The sequence below is a fragment of the Micromesistius poutassou genome, assembly GCF_964030765.1.
Source record: "Micromesistius poutassou genome assembly, chromosome: 9".
NCBI lineage: Eukaryota > Metazoa > Chordata > Actinopteri > Gadiformes > Gadidae > Micromesistius > Micromesistius poutassou.
In genome coordinates this window covers 6775004-6791684 of record NC_140279.1, presented here as the reverse complement: position 1 = coordinate 6791684, position 16681 = coordinate 6775004, and the positions used below count along the sequence as shown (strand labels likewise).

The window sequence follows — 16681 nt, the reverse complement described above, 5'->3', positions numbered from 1 at the left end:
CACGGATATAGTGCACAATATAGGGTGCTCACCATTTTGTAGTGCTGTTTGAATTCTCAGTGGTTAATTTCATTCACTATATAGTGGACTATAAAATACTCAAAATTTGAGTGAACATACGATGTTCCCTACATGTTACTCCCATATACCACAATGCAATGCGGGCACATTTACTGACGCAAATGACGTTCAGAAATGTTCAGCGTAGTGTCTGAATTCTCGTTTGTTCGTTCCCTATATCATAAACACTATATAGGGAATAGTGAGTGAGGGAATAGGGAAGGATTTCGAACACAGCTACTGACTAGATATCGCATTCGGCTTCCAAGCATGCGTCAACAATGCCGCGGGGTAACCACCCACCTGAATGAATGAACGTAGATGGGGCAGAGGTCCTTTCCCAGTCTAAATCACTCTAAAATGGCGACACATTAGTGCCATAAAGCACTGTGATAAAACATGCATTCGGGCGTATTGTATTATTTCACACACGTAGATATTAACTGCGAGCACGCATATTATTTCTGCGCACGCGCGCACTCAGAGTGCTGCTCCCCGAGCGAGGAAAACAGCTCCTCGAGAGCATTACCTCGTTGCAAGCGAGAGGGGGGAATAACTTTGGTCGCACAAAACAGCCTCTCGCGCCTAACAGCCTCTCGCGAATGATGTTCTGCTCTCTCGCTCTAATTTAATTTTGGCACTATGGGGGAGGGAACCAATGCCTACTACAGACCCAGGTGTTTTAGGTAGGGTTGAAGTCTTCTCTCCGGATCTTCGTCATCCACTCAGCCCGTACCACGGGATCAACAGGGAATGAATGAAACTTTATTTCCCTATTGTATCGCAAATTTGTGCATTTTGGCACACAACAATGGAGCGCTGAACTTCGTACCTTTTGGTAAGCAAGTCGCCGTTCTTCAACTGTAAATACACTCATATGAAACGTATGAAAAACTACAAAACAAACTTGCCGGTATCCCGTTCTAGTTGTAAACTCTGCAATCAGGAAGTATTCCGGAAATACTCAAGCGCACACTCGGTTCACAAGCGGAAACAGACGCCGTTGTTGTGCACGGAGCGAATTCAGAATGAATGAGAGGAGGGCTGTCAATCAAATATCGCACTTCAGAAACGGCCAATCATAGGAGAGCCCGCCCTGCCTTGGTTCCCTCCCCCATAGTGCCAAAATTAAATTAGAGCAAGAGAGCAGAACATCATTCGCGAGAGGTTGTTTTGTGCGACCGAAGTTATTCCCCCCTCTCGCTTGCAACGAGGTAATGCTCTTGAGGAGCTGTTTTCCTCGCTCTGGGAGCAGCGCTCTGAGTGCGCGCGCGCAGAGATAATTTGCGCGCTCGCAGTTAATATCTACTCGTGTGAAATAATACAATATGCCCGAATGCATGTTTTATCACATTAGTGCTTTATAGCACTAATGTGTCGCCATATAAAACGCCTTATTTTAAGGCAATATTCAAGCGGGTTAGTTTCTGACATAGGTCAGACGTGTAATGACAGTAAAAATAGGCGGCATTGACGTATATGTTCCACTGAACAGCGCAGCTCAGGCGATATCTAGTCAGTATATATATCTATGATTGGATTGTGCTACAATAGGTATGTGTTTCTCTTTTATGACAGACTTGTCGGTGTGCTCTGATAACAAAGTAGTTTTGTGTGTTTTCAACATATTAAGTCATTGTCCCCATAAACATTTCCATTGTCATTACTTGCAGTTCGTTTCTCTATTTGCTCGTGTTGTGAATATGTGCAACGCATGTGTTGTGAAATCAATGCAGGTGTTTTCTAAGTTTGCAGGTGTTTTTCTGAATTTGCAGGTGTTTTCTGAATATGCATGTGTTTTGGAATTTGCAGCGCACGTGTTGTGTAATCGATGAAAGTGTTTTCTGAATTTGCAGGGTTTTTCTGTATATGCAGATGTTGTGGCGTTTGCATGTGTTGTGACCCTTCTCGGCCACTGTAATTTCTGGATATATTTATTTATTTATTATATAGAGATGGTGGCTAACCAAACTCCACGCAATCCCCACACACCCCCTGACGAAAATATCTTCCTGTGCGTCTGACAAGAAGATGTTCAGGGGGATCATGCTGCTGTCAGCTGCTCGTCATGTAGCCTCATTGCTAGTAAACTGCTCTAAAAGAAAGTCATGTCACATCCATTGGTTGTGTATGTGCAAATAATTCAAATTCTCCAGATTGTGTTATTTGCGCAGTAGAAATTGGGTTATTTACACAGTAGCAGTGAATAGCCTGTCTAGTTAGTCTGATGTCTGACCCTATGTAGAAGGTCAGGTCGAGGTCAATGTTTATGAGAACGTTGACAAACCTGTACAACAATGTAGAAAATGCAAGAAACCACACCTAACTATATATGCACATATAAATTAAAAAAACATGAAAAAACCTTCACAGAGTGGGTTTGGTATCCATCCTTTTTCCGTGCATGTAGCCAAAGAATTAGTTTGCGTGAAGCCTTCTTTACACGAATATGGTGTAGAATTATTCTTCCGTTTACTGGAAAGCTGTTTTTTCAGATTAGGGTCATTTGGATCCTCACATCTGATCTCTGAATAAAGAAGCACAATTGTTTCAGTGGGAACTTATAGTAGTTTTCCCAAAACAGACAATGTGGCATCTACATAGTTCTCAATATCATTTCTGGTTTACTTAAATTTGATTGCAATTGTTAAAAAAAACCACACCAATCCAATCAAACCTGAAGGTTCGAGACGACCTGGTTGGTTCACATAAGAGGACAACAATCCTAAGAACATTTATGCATCTACAACTAATGATGCGTGAAAATAATGTTGCCTACCTTGGCATATTGCAGCTGTATCCCATTCCCCACTTTCTGTACAATTAATTATTTTCTGGGTTCGTTGATCAATGTAGGAAAACCAGCGGCCTCGGTTGCATTCCACCGAAACGGTTTCTCCTGGTAAAAAGCTGTCTTTATTTACGTCAAGATAAGTGGTTCCTCTCACTTGCAGCAGTTGACATGTCACTCCTTAAAATCAAAAAGTAGGATAACAAATTAATACTGCCATTACCCAGCAAGCAATAGCCCTCATATTGATGTCTGTGCCTGATAAAGCCCTGAATACCTAGACTAGGCTACACTGCAGCCACTTATGGTATTCAAATTCGGTCAAAGTAACTTTTAAAAACAATTTAAAAAGATTTAGGTGTTAAAGTTTATCATGTAGGCCTATGCCAACTGTCAAACAGTTATAGTATGATTTCACTTCAATCGTCGACACATAGACATTTTTTTGAAAGCCAATTTCAAAGACTTTGTCAGGCACAACACATGAAAAAGTAGTCATGTGACACACCACAAGAAAGATTAGATACTTAAGATTTAGTCTATCATAACCATTGTTAGCTAACCGACAGACAATCCCAATCCCAAACTAAATGAGAAGCATGCAGCAACATGAGGTATGTATTTCATAGCTGTGTACATGCACATTAAAATGATATTGTTGCTAATCGTTGATCTACACAAACAATATATCATATGAAAGCTGAGACTCCACTGATTCCAACAGTCCAAACCACATCACTTTGATGTGTTTTTTAGAATAAACTTCACTTCAAGTTACAACCAAAGATTATGTCTCACCTTTGTTGTTTTTGTCAAAATTGTGTTTGATAATCTAGTGCAGGCCTATTCCTTCTTGTTTTTTTTTGAAAAGATGAAAAAAAAATCCCCATTGTAAGTCATAATTATGAGATAATAAAGTCGAAAGAATGAGATAAAAAGTCGAAATGATTAGATAAAAAGTCATAATAGTGAGATAAAAAGTCATAATGAGATAAAAAGTCGAAATTATGAGATAGAAAGTAAAGTGTGCATTCACTCCAGTAGCTCTGTTTTCAAAGGTCTCTTCATCGTCACCATCATCGCTGGCATCCCCAACCATGCTTAAATTAACTAAACAACTCAGATTTCTGACTACACAAACAGAGATCTAATTTGTTTCGTTGTAACGGTGTACTTATTGAAAGACTTGAAAGTAACCATAGCCAGGGGCGTAAGAATGAGTTTAACATTGGGGGGGGGACACATAACGGAAACTTGACAGATCCGTTAATGGTTTGAACCGAAATATGTCTTAAATGAACTACACTGAAAAACATTCACAAATATATTTTATTCTACTAAAAAGATACATTTGTAAAGGTAAAAGAAAACTCATTTTGAACGGCAGTAATGAACTGATAAATATCAAACCAATTCTTTAATTGCAGGCCTAATCATCCAGTTTTGTAGAATAATAAATAACATGGGAAGAATAATATTGATCAAAATTTGAATACAAATTTTCTGAATACATTTTAAAAATTCTAAAAATGTATTCTAATCATTCAAAAAAATGTTAGTGGTGCCAAGGTATCCTTTGACGAAGGTAAAGATGTTCTTGTGGTGCCTGATGGCACAAGGTTTAAGATCCATGTATGTAAGAGAATGTACTAGTGGCAGACCGAGTGTGATGAAAATGATGTGTGTAATGTCAGCCATGATATCCAGACATGGCATGAGATCATGGGTCATTCTAATTACGAGGACATATTGAAATTGCAGGATGTAACAGTACGCATGCACATTAAAGGTGAAAAATGTAGGCCTGATAAAGAATGTGAGGTGTGCATAGAGGGGAAGTTTACTCAAACGAGAAACAGAGATCCAATTGACAAGGTAAAGACACCACTTGAAATGGTAAACACAGATCTAGCTGGCCCAGTAAACAGGTAGGCAGGTGTAAAATTATTGACAGTAACCTATCTAAGAGCCTTTGGCACTATGCCATTCAGGAAGCAGCCTACACCAGGAATTGGTGCTTTAATAAGCACACAGGTACTACCCCTTATACAGCACTGACAGGGAAAAAGTGTGATCTAGCCAAGATGCACAAGTTCGGGTCAGGATGCTACGCCTACCAACAGGACAGGGGTAAACTAGATCCTAGGTGTGAGAGAGGACTCTTTGTAGGGCATGACAAGGGCAGTCCCGCCTTTCTAGTTTACTACCCCAACAAAGGGAAAGTGCAAAAACACAGGCTGGTAAAGTTTGTCACAAAGACAACCTGCGAGAACGAGACTCAGACTCAGGAGCTAGGGATGGACCCCAGAATAGACGGTGAGGAGAGAGAGACACCACAGCCTAGTGTCCTCAGCACAGACATACAGACTGGCGGTCCACAGTCACCAGAGGATGATGGCGAGAAGCACCCTAGGGTGACGCCACAGGCCTCAAGCAGTGGGAGATATCCCACCAGAGAGCGTAAACCTCCAGGGTATCTGAGAGATTATACTCAGGAAGATAGTAACGAGGATGACATTACACTCACTAGTATAGACTATTGCTACCGAACAGTTTGTGGTGCGCCGCTGACCTTTAAAGAGGCCATGGCATCAACTGAATCAGGAAAGTGGAAAAGAGCAATGGACGAGGAGATCGAGTCCTTAGAGGACAACCAGACCTTTACCCTGACTACATTGCCAGAGGGCAGAAAGACAGTGGGAGGTAGGTGGGTATACTCGATTAAGGAGGACAGTGATGGACATGACCAGTACAAGGCCAGGTTTGTGGCTAAAGGATATAGCCAGAGGGCAGGGATAGATTATGGCGAGACGTTCTCACCTACAGCCAATCTGACCAGTGTACGTGTAGTGATGCAGAAGGCAGCCCAAGACAACTTGATATTACATCAAATGGACGTAAAAACAGCCTATCTGCACGCGCCCATTGACCGAGATATCTACATGGAACAACCTGAGGGTTACGAAAAGGGGGGAGAGAAGCTAATCTGTAAATTAGAGAAGTCCATTTATGGCCTGAAACAGTCGGGCGTAATTGGAATGAGATGCTTCACACATGTCTAATAGATGATAACTTCACACAGAACCCAGCAGACCACTGTGTCTACACAAAAGAGTCCAAACAGACAGGAAAGGTAATAGTTGTTATCTGGGTGGATGATCTTCTCATCGCAGCCAAAAACACTAAGAGTCTAGAGCAGGTGAAGTCCATGTTTTCCACCAGGTTTAAGATGAAAGACCTAGGCAGGTTAAAGCATTTCCTGGGCATGGACTTCAGCCAGTCTGATGGCTGCGTAAAAATGTCACAAGGGAAGTATGTTGGAAAGATCCTGAATCGTTTTGACATGCAGGAGTGTAGAACTAGGGAGACACCATGTGACCAAAAGATAGACTATTCTGAGGATGCGCCTGAAATGGCTGATGTAAAAAAGTACAGAGAGGTCGTAGGCAGCCTCATCTACTTAGCTACCTGTACACGACCTGACCTATGCTTTGTGGTAAGCAGGCTATCACAGCATTTCGCTAGCCCCACAGATGAGCACTGGGTTACAGTGAAACATGTTTTGCGCTATCTCAGGGGTACTGTAGACAAACAGCTCTGTTTCAGAAAGAGCAGTGAGGGTCTAGGCCTTCGAGCATACAGTGGCGCAGACTGGGGGTCAGACGCCAGCGACAGGCGTAGTACAAGTGGTTATTGTGTGAGCTTGAGTAAAAACAGCTCATTGGTCTCATGGAAAACCAAGAAGCAACCCACAGTAGCACTATCCACGTGCGAAGCCGAATACATGGCTCTAGCTCTAACAATACAGGAGTGTATCTATTTGGAGCAACTACTGAAAGGTATAGATACCTATGGGTACATGAAAACTGTTGTTTATGAGGACAACCAGGGGACTATTGCACTTGTTAGGAACCCTGTGTGCAGGCAAAGGTGTAAGCACGTAGACATGAAGTATCACTTCATTAGGTCCACCATAAGAGAAGAGAAGATGACACTTGTGTACTGTCCCACAGATGCTATGACCAAGCCTGTCTCCAAACTCAAGCTATTGAAATTGACAGGGGTCATGTTCGGTGTGTAAATGTTTGACATTTGACTGCCATGTTCTTTTTGTTTGTTTATTTGACTATGTTAAAGTTGTACAGTATACATGTCATTCATAAGTGGGAGTGTTAATATATTGTTGATATATGTATGATTGTATGTAACTGTAGTTACCTGTTCAGAACCAAGAGGAGGTGCTGTTGCGCCATGTCTGTGACTCTGTATAAGAGAATACTCCCGCCAACTTTCTCTCTCTCTCTGCACTCGGCTCTTGAAGAGCGTGTGTCTGTTCTATAATAAACTACACCAGTTGACGGCTAAAGAGAAGGCATGTATTAGAATAATTATTCCGCTGTGAGAGTGTAATACTGCTAACACAAAGGCTCAGCAGACATTACAGGTAAAATTCGCCGTGCACTGGTTAAGCACGTTATCAACTTTTGTGAGAGCACTGAGTTATTGTTGGAAGAGGATGAAGGCATGACTGTGCTTTTGCAACTGAACGACCTCCTTGACACTCTGCGAGGCAACCCGGTGACATACTACGCGGATGCGGGAGCAGCAGCAGCGGCCGACGGCGGGACAGCAGCGGCCGATGGCGGGACAGCAGCGGCCGATGGCGGGGGAGCAGCGGCACTCGCCACACATGTGGTTGGTGACGGGGGAGCAGCTCACTCGGCACAGCCTGCGTCGGAAGGACAACGAGGAGACAGCACACCATCTCTGTCACTGCTGGAACAAGGAGGAGCCCTGGAGACAGCGCGGCACAATGAGACTCAACGCGGAGGCAGAGAGTCCATGAGCAACAGCTACTACGCTTCTTCAAGGGGGTTCAAGTTCAAGTTCAAGTTTTTTATTTATCAAGTACTCATAAATCATAATTTATCAGTATTGAAAATTGTTGTGCTCAAATGTCTGTTCAACTTAAAGAATAAATAAAATACTGGAGTTAAGGATGGAGAAAAAGGGTAGAATAAAAAATAATAATGTTCAAGGACAGTTCAGCATCCTGATGGCATGAGGGTAAAAACTATCCCTGTATCTGCTGGTATGAGTCCTTATGCTCTTGTAGCGTCTTCCAGAAGGCAGGAGGGAGAAAAGACTGTGGCTGGGATGACTAGGGTCAGAAATGATCCGCTTGGCCTTTCTCCTGCAGCGCTGGCTGTAAAGGTCCTGGATGGATGGTAACACAGTCCTTGTAATACGTTGTGCAGATTTGACCACTCTTTGTAAAGATTTCCTGTCCTGGGCATTGCTGTTACCATACCATGTTGTAATGCCACCGGTAAGAATGCTTTCTATGGTACATCTGTAAAAATTGGTCAGTATTTTGCAATCCATGCCAAATTTCCGCAGTCGCCGCAGAAAAAAGAGCCGCTGTTTAGCTGTCTTTGTGACCACACCAATATGGTGTGACCAGCTCAGATCATCACTGATGTTAATTCCAAGGAATCTGAAACAGTTGACTCAGGGTTCAGAAAGGACTTCAAAATAAATGGACATGTGGGTGAGTCAACCTCAAAAGACACTCTTAGTTTTAGTAGCCTGGAACATCAGATTGAAAGTGGGCTAGGAACAGGCTATACTGAATTTGAAATTGTAGTAGCAGTTATTCGTGCTGTGAGGCCTGGGCTGAAACTGAGGAGTTATTTGGAGGGGAAAAATAATCTCACCCTTGCTACCCTTAGACAAATACTTAGAGCCCACTATGCAGAAAAGGATGCAACTGCATTGTACCAACAACTGACAAAAGCTATGCAGGGACCTGGGGAAACACCACTAGATTTTCTGGTCAGAGTGCTGGATCTACGCCAAAAGGTACTGTCTGCATCTGAGCGTGCCCATCTGGCCTGAAATATAACAAAGAGCTAGTCCAAAGCCAGTGTTCACAGTCCATCATGACAGGCTTGTCAAACGGCAACACAGGTTGCGCAATATGATGAAAATGAGAGGGCACTCGTCTAGTCTGGTGCAAAATGAATAAGGTTAAGACTTTAGGTCTGTGGGACACAGGGGCACAAGTATCAGTCATGAGTGAGGCATGGAAATCCCAAAACTTACCTGATGCAAAAATCCATCCATCAATCAGTGACTTGTTAAAGGGTGAGGAAATTCTGGATTTAAGAACAGCCAATGGCTCAAAGATTCCCTTTCAGGGATGGGTTGAGGTTAGTCCCAATCTGTGTGACCCAAAAGGTCAAACATCAGAGTCTGATGAAGTAATAGTCCCAGTGCTAGTGAGCAGTGACGTAGTACAAAGACCAATAATAGGGTTCAATGCCATTGTGGAAATAATGAGATCAAAAAGTCCAGGTGCAGCCCAGTGAAAAAGTAGCTCTGCTCAGACAGTCACTAAGACTAGGTTCAGGGAAGGCAGAGGCACTCCTAAATCTGATTCAGGAAGCTACCAATGACAATGTTACTTACCCAGTCAGAACAGGACGCACGCCCATTGTAGTTCCAGGGGGACAAGTCAAGTGCATTAGCTGCCCTGTAAAAACAGATATCAAAGTAAATGCTGAAATGCTCTTTGAACCCGAAGAAAATATTTTGTTAGAGGAGGGATTGGAAATCACTTGCCAGCCGGTAAACATTTCCTGCTCCTTGCGTAAAGTTAACATTTGTGTCAGAAATGCCACACAGCATGACATCTCGATGCCAGGTAAAATTATGATAGGGAGCATACAGAGAATAACAGAATGTTATCCCGTGTACCCAGAGGAGCACCATGTTAATGCAGTAGTTGTCGAAAATGCCCCGGCTCAACTTAATTCTACCACAGAAAAGTCACTGAGTGATTCCAAAGACAAACAGTGGGATCCACCTGTCAACTTGGACCACTTGACCAGTGAACAACAAACAGTTGTTAAACAAATGCTCAGAGAAGAGTCAAGTGTATTTGCAAGGGACAAAGATGAGGTTGGTTTTATTAAAAACTTACAGATGGACATTATGCTTACTGATAATACCCCAGTAGCTAAAACATATAATGCCATACCACGACCATTGTATGAGGAGGTAAAAGCTCACATACAGGACTTGTTAACGAAAGGTTTCATCCGCAAATCCACCTCCCCATATGCATCTGCAGTTGTTTGCGTGAGAAAACGAGACGGAGGCCTGAGACTATGTATGGATTACAGGGGGCTTAATAAAAAGACAATCCCAGATAGGATACCACGCATTCAGGAAATACTTGATGGTCTGGCTGGGAACGCTTGGTTCAGTGTACTGGACCAGGGCAAAGCTTACCACCAGGGTAACATTAGCGCGGACTCCAGGAAATGCACAGCCTTCACAACCCCATGGGGGTTGTACGAATGGAACCGAATCCCATTTGGCCTCACTAATGCACCGTCAGCTTTCCAACGCAGTATGGAAGAGAGCCTCGAAGGACTCAGAGACAAGATATGTATTCCTTATTTAGACAATGTCTTAGTGTACAGCAAAACATTCTCTCAGCATGTTGAGGATATGAGGTCAGTCTTAAAACGTCAACAAGCCTGGGGAATCAAGCTGAGGCCGGATAAATGTGACGTTTTCAAAAATAGTGTGCGTTACCTTGAAAAAGTGATCTCAGCTGACGGCTACAGAATGGATAATAAAGAGATAGCTGCAGTACAAGCGCTTAAAACAAAACCACCTACAAACATCAGAGAGCTCCGTAAACTCTTAGGATTCCTGGGTTATTATAGGAGTTACATGCAGGATTTTTCCCAGTGTTTCCTACACATAGGCCAATGTGTGGCGCTGCGCCACAGAATGAACAACGAGCGCCACAAATTGATTCCGCTTTTCTTAGTTATTTTTACTTTAACACAATTTCTAAATGTAACTCCGCCAGCCCGTAATCGTGCCCTCTCCCCCCCCCCCCCCCGTCATCAATCCAGTCCGCAACCCAACTGCCCCCCCCCCCCCTCAACAATTCCACCAGCGGTTATAACGTAAGCATTATAAGCAGCGGCGGTTTTAGGCACAGGCGAAAAACGAGACACACGAGAAATAAAATGATCCGCGCATTTTCTATTATCGATAATACCCCCCCGCCCCCCGTCAACTCCGGCAGCCTGTAATCGCGCCTCCCCCCGTCAACAACTCCACCAGCCGGTAATCGCGCCTCCCCCCCCGTCAACAAATCCACCACACATTGCTACCTGGTCTGTGGGAAACAGTTTCCCGTCAGGCAAAATGCCTGTATGACCTGCTCTCATCAGACATAAACCAGAGTACGAAATCTAAGTCAAAATTTCAATCAGCGAGGGCAGGACAACCCCCTCCGAATAAAAAAATAGAGTGGACTGACACACACCAAAAAGCATTGACCTATCTTGTTGATGTCTTGACTAACCCACCTGTAATGGCTTATCCCAGATTTGAGGATCCATATATTTTGCATGTTGACGCTTCCGAGGAGGGGCTGGGAGCAGTCCTTTACCAGAGACAGGGAGGCAAACTGAGAGTTATCGGCTATGGCTCACGGACATTGACACCAGCAGAAAAAAACGATCAACTACATTCAGGAAAACTGGAGTTTTTAGCACTCAAGTGGGAGGTTACAGAAAGGTTTAGAGACTATTTGTTTTATGCTTCCTCTGTAACTGTGTACAGCGATAATAACCCTGTTACTTATGTCCTGAGCACAGTTAAATTAATTGCAACAGGACATCGCTGGGTGTCCGAGCTGGCTGACTTTAACTTGTCATTAAAATATTGTCCGGGGAAAGTAAACACGGACGCAGACTTCCTGTCCCGGGCACATTTGAGTATGGATGCATTAATGTGTGAATGCACAGAGCAGTGTGGCCCCGAGGTGTTGGGTACAATATTCACTGCAGTTGAAAATCAGAAAGAGTACGATGTAAACTGGATCTCAGCCATTACGTGCAGCCCACATGTTCAAGAAATAGCTGCCGATATCCAGTCAGACATAAAGATAACACGGCAGGAGCTGCTGAAGGCACAGATGCAAGACACTGCCATTTCCTATGCGATCCAGCTGAAAAAGTCTGGAGAGAAACCAGACAAGATAAGAGGGATACAACTTTTACATGAGTGGAAAAGACTGTTTCTCAAGAGGGGTTGTTAAAACGCAAAACGTACTTCCTGAAGTGTATAAAGAGTTGATTTACAAATACCTTCACTGTGAAATGGGTAACCTGGGGGTGGAACGGGTCTTACACCTGGCTAGACAGAGGTTCTATTGGCCTGGGATGCAGAAGGACATTGAGTTTTTTATTACAAAAGTGTGTAGATGTAACATTCAAAAGAAACCTGCAGTCCACACCCAAGCTCCCATGTGTCATATACCCAGGGGCGGACCTACCATTAGGCAAACACAGGCAATTGCCTGGGGCCCCGAGATTTCCAGGGGCCCCCAAACAAAGTTTTCTTCGATTTAAAGCAATTATTTTTTTTGTCTTAATTCGCGCACTTAAAAATCCATAAAAATGCTTAATCTATCATGATCTTTTGACTGCCCCCCCCTCCCTTCTCATGCAATGGACTATTCCATGTTACTGTGCATGTCCAGGCTTGATTCAGGAAGACGTTACCAGAACAAACTAGTTGGTGTGGGTTGAGAAAATGAAGCAGAGATATATATATATATATATATATATATATATATATATATATATATATATATATATATATATATATAGAATATGTATAGAAATGATCTCAAATGGTGCCGTAGCAGGTATATGCAGGGGCGTACTTAGTCATTTGGGGGCCCAAGGCAAACCCAGTCATTGGGGCCCTCCACATTCTCGTTCTGCACTGTGTATATATATATATATATATATATATATATATATATATATACACACACACACACAGTGCAGAACGAGAATTTTGCCTTGGGCCCCCAAATGACTAAGTACGCCCCTGCATATACCTGCTACGGCACCATTTGAGATCATTTCTATACAACTTTACCAAGTTTGCTCAAGCGTACCCAACCCGTAACAAATCAGGCAAAACGGCAGCAGATAAGATTTTTAATGATTTTGCCCTGAAATATGGTTTCCCTGCTAAAATACACCATGATCAAGGCAGAGAGTTTATTCAGACAACTGCAAAAAAACACAGGCATTGCAAACTCTAAAACAACTCCTTACCACCCTCAAGGGAACCCAGCTGGAAGATTTAATCGTACATTGTTATCTATGCTGCGGACCTTGGATGAGGAGAAGAAGGGAAATTGGAGTGACTATGTGGGCAAAGTTGTACATGCATACAACTGTACGACTAGTGAAGCAACGGGTTACTCTCCTTTCTATTTGCTTTTTGGTAGATTGATGTGATTGATGTGATATTTGGGATAAGTGAGGAGGAAGGATGTAACTCTCTTGAGGAATATGCTAAAAAATGGCAGCAACAAATGAAAGAAGCATATGACATTGCATCCAAAACGATCAAAAAGACTACAGCAAGAGGAAAAACATACTATGATCAAAAGAAGCAAAGTGCAGTGCTTTCTCCAGGTGACAGAGTCCTTGTCAGAAATATGTCAGAACGAGGAGGGCCTGGGAAATTGCGCTCATATTGGCAAAAGCAAATACACATTGTGGTCTCCCAAAAGGGGAAAGACAGCCCAGTTTATGAAGTCAAGTCCTTACGTGGCACAGGGAGAGTCAGAATCCTCCATCGTAATATGTTAATGCCCTGTGATGCTTTGCCACTGCAGGAACTAGAAAATAAAACTGGACAAAATCAGCTTGTTCAAAAAGCAAAGAGACACAAGAAGAACAAAACAAAAGATACATCCGAGGACTCAGAGAGCTCAAGTGAGGATGAATACTACTGGGCTAATAGACTGAGGCACCAGCACCACAAGACTGGAGAGCAAAATGTTGTACCTCAAAATGCTCCTGAAATACTTCAGCCTGGACCTGAGGCTGACGCAGAGGAGGTCAGGGAGGATACTCCAGCCCCAGTGCTTGTGGACAAGGACACTACTGGAATTGATTTTACTAGGGTTGACACAGAAGAGGTGCCACAGACAGTTCCAACTGCAGACTGTCCTGGTCACCAGGAGCCAGAACTCACTGACATGCAACCTCGTCGTTCACAGAGGGAAAGACGACCCAGGGAAACACTGACGTATGACTCATTAGGTCATCCAACGCATCGTGTGGTGGGGCTTCCCACTAACCCACTGTATGTAAATGCACTGACCTCAGGTTATGGACAATACTGTACGACTTGGCCACTTCCATGGATGTTTGGACCACATCTGGTTAATCCTTCACTTGTTTCCATGGGATACTACTGAAAGACTGTTTGTAAGTTCAATATAGACTGTTGTAAAGAGAAATATGGACACAGTAAAACTTTGAACTAAGTACTAAATATCCATTAAGTGTGTCACCCGAGAAAAAGGACTGAGATCAGAAAAAAACAACCTTTATTTTGCAGGGGAGGAATGTAGCACCTGGAAATACCCCTTTAAAAGTATTTTGTTTTGTTTACACAGAATTACTAATTTAATAGTTGATAGTTTTATTTCCAGTGAGTAATTCACTGTCATCTCGCCAGCAGATGGCCTTCAGAAGAAGTCAAGGTTCAGAGGTTAGGGGGAGCCGGAAATTAACGTGGTGCTCGCAGTCTTGTGAACTTGACCTTGCTGTTCTGGTGATGATGCTGACTCTCGAAGTAATTAAACTGAACTAAAATACACTGTCGTTGTCTGAGTGGTGTAACACATATACAGACCTACTTTATGGCATTCCACCCACCATTGCTATTTGTCCTATGGGTGTTATTCTGATATTGAGGCAAATCATGATCACTGTCCTATAGGACTACTGCTCACAACAAAGCTGATGGGGAAAAAAAATCATAAATGTTTTTGGTAGGACTATTTACACATTTATGAGAAAATATGAAAATACATTGAATGAGTGTCGTGTGGAACTATCTATTTTTATGAATTAGCCTGAAGCTTCAGAAAATTTTGAACAAAGCATAGGTGTGTGTGTGTGTGTGTGTGTGTGTGTGTGTGTGTGTGTGTGTGTGTGTGTGTGTGTGTGTGTGTGTGTGGGGTCAACCTCATAGAGCTCAGAGACAGACGCTCTTCAAATTAGCCTACACATATCTGTTTGAGGAGTGACTTTGCTCCAAAATCGATTCTTCTGCTGTGGAATTGGCCCCTGTAACAAGCAACGCCTTTCAGGTGGGAACGGTCATGCGGTTTCTCTCGTCAGTCCAAGTATTGCTCATGATGGAAAGATCAGCTCAACGGGAGCATTAGTGCCAGGCAGACACACGGCAAACTGACAATTTAGACATATTTTTGTACCGAATCTCCCTGCTTCTGAAATGCGCAAACATCTCCGCCCAGCGCTCGTCCGCTGGTTTTCCATCAGCATTCCACTGTACGTCCATCCCTGTTGCGTATGCCCTCACACATTGTTGAAATCATATGTTGGATGCTTTAATGTTTCTATGTGGTTTTTAGTTAATGATCGGGCTATAATTAGACCACGTTGGCTATGTAATCGCGGACAAGGGGACATTTCATAGTGGTTGGTGGAAACCGGGACAACCCTGCGCGCTGCCTTGAAGGCTCCTTTACTGTGTGTTCACACCGCACTTCGCCCCGCGACACATTTCAATGCAAAGTGAACGTAGAGACGCGTATCGGGCGAAATTTTTTGTCGCCGGGACCCGCGACAAGATTTGATTAACGGGGCGACAGTTTTCCCCAAAACGGGCGGGCACGTTCACGTGGATTTGTCGCGCGAATGAGCGACAGATTTCGCAGAAGTTTAAATATTTCAACTTCTTTCGCAGCACTCGCGGTGAGACAGCCAATCAGTGTTGACTGTTCGTAACGTGGGTGAAGTAACGTAAAACAGCCAATCAGCGTTCACTCCCTGGCTGACGTCACGTAACAGCCAATCAGTTCACTCCCTGGGTGAAATAACGTAAAACAGCCAATCACCGTTCAGCCGGCTGGGCCAACCGTTCGGAACCGACCGCAACTGTGGGTCTATTTAATGATATGCGGCAATACATTAACAAACATCGTTTGTTACCAGTATTGTATACATTATCGTTGTCGACTTGTGTTCATAATATGCATGTGTCCCCCTGTTAATATACATCGCCCTGGACCAACCGTTCCCTGCACTCAGCAGTGAACCGCAGCTTGAGGAGGAGAAAGTATATAAAGTATATAAATATATATTATATATAAATATCTATATCTATATAATATATACGATATATATAATATCACGGCACAAAGCGGTGTGCGCCTCCAGATTATATTATTAACCCATAAACAATGGGCATTCCGGCGTCTCTCCCTCTTCCACAACAGGTACAGACACGCAATAGTGGTGATCTCGGCCATGGTTGATGAGAATGAATTGGCATGAATGACCGTTGGCGGGCAAAATGCTCTGCGACAAAATTTGCCCCGCAACACGTTTCAGTGCACACATTAAAGACCGGGTAAACCAAAAATAATTATGGGTTTTGAGTTTATAATACCACAGGAAAATATATTATTAACCATCCTGCCAAATTTGAAGGACTAAAAAAATCGCGAAGTATATAAAATTATGCTTCAAAGTTGATGAAAAATGAGCAGTAATCCCTGGCTCAGGACGGTGGGGGCGTGTGCGCTGCAGGCCAGGAAACCACGCCCATCACCGGAGAGGTCCAACGGGCAAGCTAGCTGCAAACTGACAATTCAAACCAGACTCGTGAGCGGTAAAACCATAGACGGGTGAAACCACAGAATGCTAGTGCGCGGTTAATGTATTTATACCTAGA

At 43.2% G+C, this 16681-nt stretch overlaps 1 protein-coding gene across 1 annotated transcript in view; it reads right to left on the bottom strand.

Moving 5' to 3' along the window:
• Positions 1-16681, bottom strand: part of LOC311352788 (complement factor H-like) — a 135838-nt gene that overhangs the window by 108874 nt on the left and 10283 nt on the right. The window lies entirely within an intron of this gene.